A 5,690-nucleotide genomic window follows, 5' to 3' on the forward strand; every position below is an offset into this window, starting at 1 on the left:
TATTATCGTCCATGAACATCTTTTCTTCTTCTTGGGTGATTCTTGATCTTGCTTGCTCTATTGGCTCTGGAGGATCCTTATGGACGAACTGGAGTTGGACTAATTTTTCACTATCCCATCAGTTGCCCCTTTGTTTAATGTGTGTTTATGTGATTTTAACAAAATTTTACTTTTTTGTGAGCCACGTGTCGCAAAGCTGTTGGTTGGCCAGTCGTGTCGATCTCGTTTCCCAAAGGAACCGCCACGTGTCAATTTTTGAGTGGCGCGTGTTGTTTCACTGACCCTGTTTCTGGGGCCTATAAATAGTGCATTCTCTTTCATGCCCCTCACTTTCCTCTCGTTTTCCTTTCTGCCATCTCGTCCAAGAGCCTTGTCTAGCTCTCCTCCTAGTTCTATCAGGTATTTCCTCTTTCGTTTTAGGCTTTCATCTTAAATCTTTCTACATTTCAACCATGTCTTCGTCTAGTAGTTTAGAGAAGGAGATAGACGAGTACCAGGACGATTCTTATAGGAGTGAGGGTAGTGATGAAAGTAGTGTAGGTAGCTCGTCCTGTAGCGATTCCTCAGACGAGCATTATTCGTCTGGGGTTCCTGGCATTCCCTTGGAAGAATTTCAGGAACTACAACGTAGGATGGCTTCTGGATCTAGGGCTAGCTTGTCCAGACAGCCACCTAGTCCTCCTCAAGACGAGGAAGAGGACGAGGAGGATGTCATTTATAGTTGTGCCCCAGAGGTAGCATCCACCTTAGACGCTGCCAAGTTAAAAACTCTTATAGATAGATACCAGATTCCTAGAGAGCTTAACCCTCGTCTACCCAAGGCGGGAGAATGGTGTTGTTCTCCTTCCTCTGGTTTAAGGGTATACACTTCCTACCTTTTAGCTGGCCTTAGGTTTCCTCTAAATTCCTTCTGCAAAGACCTCTTCCAAAGGTCGGGTATTGGACCTAACCAACTCAACCCCAATGGTTGGAGGACGATAGTCGCCATGCAAGTGCTATGGCGTGAGGCACTGGAAGGGAACTGTCCAATTATGGTGGACAAGTTCCTTTATTGTTATAAGCCCTTGGAGATAAAGAAATCTGCTGGTTTTTACCAATTCTTGTCCAGGGGCTCTTATTACAGTTTAATAAAGGGTCGTAGCTCATCTGACTAGCTCTGGAAAAAAGAATTTTTTACTATTTCTGGAAATTGGGCTGGGGACCCAGCTGATGTGGGTAATCCCCCCTTCACACCTTTTACCAGCTCTCTAGGTCGTCCTCATCCTGAGGTTATGTTTCCTTTCCATTTTATTTTTTTTTCTTTACATGTTTTCTATCTTTCAATCGTCCAACTCTTTCTCTTGGTGATGCAGCTGTTGTCCGTTCACTTTTGGACAAATTTTACTTGGATCAGATAGATGAGGTTTGTACCTTCCCTGGGAGAACTTTTCACTATTTGGTCACTTTCAGTCATCTAGCAGCTTGGGGGCTTGGCCGAGTACCTACTGCTGAAAATCTCAGTCACGAAGAGACTACCCGCCGAAGTAAGTATTGTCCACTTTATTTCATTTAAAAAAAAAAAAAATTAATTTTCCTTGTCGCAGGGATAACTACAATGAGGGAAAAAAAAAAGAAAAGAAAAAACAATAACTAGTGGGGACGAGGATGTTATTGCACCCCTAACTGCACCACCAACCGTCCAAGTGACTTCCGTCCAGGCAGGGAAGAGAAAGTCCAAGTCGATATCTAGTGCCGTGGACCTGGATGACCTTTCAAGTCATCGAGGCCCCAAGAAGCAAAAGCCTGGTAAGACTTCTCTTCCCAAGGTTCCCAAATTCACACCTTCGACGGTGAACCTGGACAACCCTCCGATGGATGTGGAGCCTATCCAAATAGTCCATCCCGTCCAGACTGATCCTCCTCCCCCTCCAGTCAAAGCTTCTCGCAAGCCTAATTCATCAGAGCCATCTAATCGTCCTTCCAACGTGGTTCTGGACGAGGGCTATGCATGGAGGACGTTCAAAGGAATCGTCACTGAGCATGAAGTCAATGAATGCTACAACATGTCAGTGAAAGAATTTGAACGTTCTGGCATCCATGACCTTTTTAAGGTAAGTCTTTCCCTCGTCCTTGCGTGTCAATTTTTTTTTTTTTTTTTTTTGAATAGGATGTCTAACTCCCCTTTGTCCATACGCAGGCTATGTCAAAATTTTATACAGCAACCTGCCAGGCTAAGGAGCTCGCTACAGAGGCTAAGACTGCTAAGGACAAAGCTAAGGAGCTGAACAATGAGATTTTGCTAAAAAAGGGGGAGGTCCTTAAGTTGACTGAAGATTTTAATCGTCTATAAGAAAGTGAGACGAAGCTGAAGAATGATGTGGAAGAGCTTAAAGCTGATAATATAGAAAAAGATACTCGTATCGTCTATCTCGAAGGACAAGTCTCTGAGTTTGTCTCGTCCTTAGAGAAAGCACGTGAAGAAGCCATAGCAACCTTCAAGAAGTCTGACGAGTACAAGAATCGTCTAGACAGCCACCATGTAGCTGGCTATGAGGATTTTCGTGCTGACGCTAAGGAAACATATCCTGACTTGGACTTTGATTCTTTCAAGCTTCCACTTGCTAATGAAAGCTCCTTGCTGCAGACGAGTTCTGAGGACGTCAACATAATGGACGATGCTAACAATGAAGTGACTCAAGACGACCCCAAGACTAGCTTACCCAAGTGATTACATTTTCCTTAGAAAATTTATTTTACTTTTATTTGGAAGTGCTCGTTGTTTTAGGCTTTGTCCTTGCTTCTTTTATTCAAGTTTATCCAAGTACAATTATCTCTTCTAAGATTATGGACGAGTCTTATATACAATCAGTTATATTTTCATAACTTTTAAGGGTTTTTTGGACGTGGGTCTTCCACCCTTCTTTAAATTCTATGAACAAATGAATATTTTCTATTTCACCTTCCATTGTGTTTGAATACATACATTTCCAGCTTTATATATGAAATTTATTTTCATTATTCGTATCATTTTTATGGCTGTGCGGTTCGTCCACTCAGGAAATCAGTTTGCCTCATCTTGAGTATATGGGTAAATTTCTTATTACATCACCGAAATAGAGCAAATTGAATCCTTTAGCTATCAAGTGCAGTTCGTCTATGAATGACGTTCTTCTTGGCTAGCTTTTATTCGTTATTCAAATTTATGGATGATCATATTTCCGTCCTTGATAAAACTGTTCCCAGCAATTTCTCGTCCATGCATTGGATTTTTATGCTGGTTAGATTCGTTTATGGGCTTGTGCTTTTGCACAATCTTTGTTCGTCCATGTTTTGCACGATCATTTCTCAGGTTTCATCTCGTCTTAAACTTTAGACGGATATACCTTATTTTATTTTTCCTTTAAGGAAAGCTTATGGATGATACATCCTTGCGTCCAAGGATTTCATTCGTCCATGCTTGTTTGCTTCTTTGTGGATCACTCTGAATGAATATACAAAAATAAAGGATTCCCATACAATATACTTGAAAATACATCATACATATATATTTGAAAATCCAAACTTATGCAAACATTCGTCCACAGGAATGGCACATGCTTGAGAGCTAGTGCCTTAGGGAATTAAAAATACACACCAACTCATCCATGAATAGCACAAAAGTGAATACACTAATGTACTTTATAGGGGATTATTGAAATACTTAAAACACATAGTAGTAGTAAACAAACAAACACGAGAATACTTCCACTCGTCCAGGTATCTCGTCCTTGGCCACTTTCGTCCAAAGTCAGCACTTATTGATGGTATTTCCTTAAGTGCTCAACATTCCAAGGGTGTTCTAGCCTCCGTCCATCCAAAGCTTCCAAATAGTAGGATCCTTGCCTCTTGTAGTTGATAACCCTATAAGGTCCTTCCCAATTTGGCCCCAGTTTCCCGTAGGCCGGGTTTCTTGTTACCAAGGTAACCCTCTTTAGGACGAGATCCCCAATATTGAAGCGCCTGGGCTTCACCATGGCATCATATTGTTTTGCCATAAGATTTTTGTCCCTTGCTGTTCTCTGTTCTGCATCCATCCTCACCTCATCCATAAGGTCAAGGTTAAGACGGAGCTGTCTATGGTTTTCTTTAGCTTGATACTTCCTCACCCTGTGGCTGGCCATATGTACTTCTGCCAGTATAACTGCCTCACTTCCATAGGCTAGTTTAAAAGGAGTTTCCCCTGTGGGAGTTCTTACTGTCGTTCTGTAAGCCCACAAAACACCCAGTAACTCATTCGGCCATACTCCCTTTGCCCCTTCAAGCCAAGTCTTGATGATCTTCAAAAAGTATCAGTTTGCTACTTTTGCCTAGCCATTGGCCTGTGGGTGGGAGGGTGAGGAGTAATGGTTCCTGATTCCAAGCTGTTCACAAAATTCCCTGAAAGCTGTGTTGTCGAATTGTCGTCCATTGTCAGACACTAGTACCCTAGGTACCCCAAATTTGCATACAATGTTCTTCTAGATGAAGTTCTTGACATTCTGTTGTGTAATTTTTGCCAAGGGTTTGGCTTCCACCCATTTTGTGAAGTAATCTATTCCTACCACCAAAAACTTCATTTGCCAAGTTCCAGTTGGAAAGGGCCCCAAAATATCCAGTCCCTATTGCGTGAAAGGCCAAGGGGCCATCATTGGCGTAAGATACTCTCTTGGCTGTCTAGGAATGTTACTGAAGTGCTGACATTGATCACATACCTTAGCATATGCCTTAGAATCATCTTGGATGGTTGGCCAATAGAATCCATTACGGATGACTTTATGGATGAGTGATCTGGCTTTTGAATGGTTACCACATGCTCCTTCATGAACCTCCCTCAACATGTAATTTGCCTCGTTCAGAGCCAAAAAACTTAGGAGAGGCTCGGAAATACCTCTTTTGTATAACACTTCGTCTATAAGGATATACCTGGCTGATTTAACCCTGAGCTTCCTGGCTTTGTCCTTCTCCTCTGGAAGCCTTCCGTCCTTCAAGTATGACACTATTGGGGTCATCCAATTTTCATCACCCTCTATTTGCAGCATTTCTGGAAGGTCTATACTCGGCATGTATTGTACTGCATCCAACTCGTCCATTGCTTCATTCGCGGAGGCTTCCTTTGCCAGAGTATCTGCTTCCACATTCTCTTCCCTTGGGATTTGAATGAAATCAGCTTCTTTGAATTTCTTCACAAGGCATACTACCTTCTTTAAATATCTCTTCATTCTGTCTTCCTTGGTTTCACATGTCCCATTTACTTGGCCTATGACCAACTGAGAGTCTCCCAAGACAAGTATTGAGTCTGCTTCTATAGATTTAGCCAACTCCAACCCCTTTAAGAGGGCTTCATACTCCACTTCATTATTAGTAGTTTGGTATTGTAAACGAACCTTGTACTTTAATTTGTCTTCTTCTGGTGACTGCAAAACAACTCCTATACTTCCAGCATGCAGTGTAGATGATCCATCTACATGGACGACCCATTTTTTATTGTCCTCTCTTTCGCCTAAATCCTTATAACTTGGAGTGAACTCTGTAATGAAATCTGCTAGGGCTTGGGCCTTTATTGCATTTCTCGGTTAGTACCGAATGTCAAATTCACTAAGTTCTACCGCCCATTGAATCAGTCGTCCTGCAGTTTCTAGCTTGTTCATTGCCTTCTTAAGCGGATGGTCCGTCATGACATTGATGACATGAAC

This window comes from Quercus lobata, chromosome 3 (assembly GCF_001633185.2).
Source record: "Quercus lobata isolate SW786 chromosome 3, ValleyOak3.0 Primary Assembly, whole genome shotgun sequence".
NCBI classification, from domain to species: Eukaryota; Viridiplantae; Streptophyta; class Magnoliopsida; order Fagales; family Fagaceae; genus Quercus; species Quercus lobata.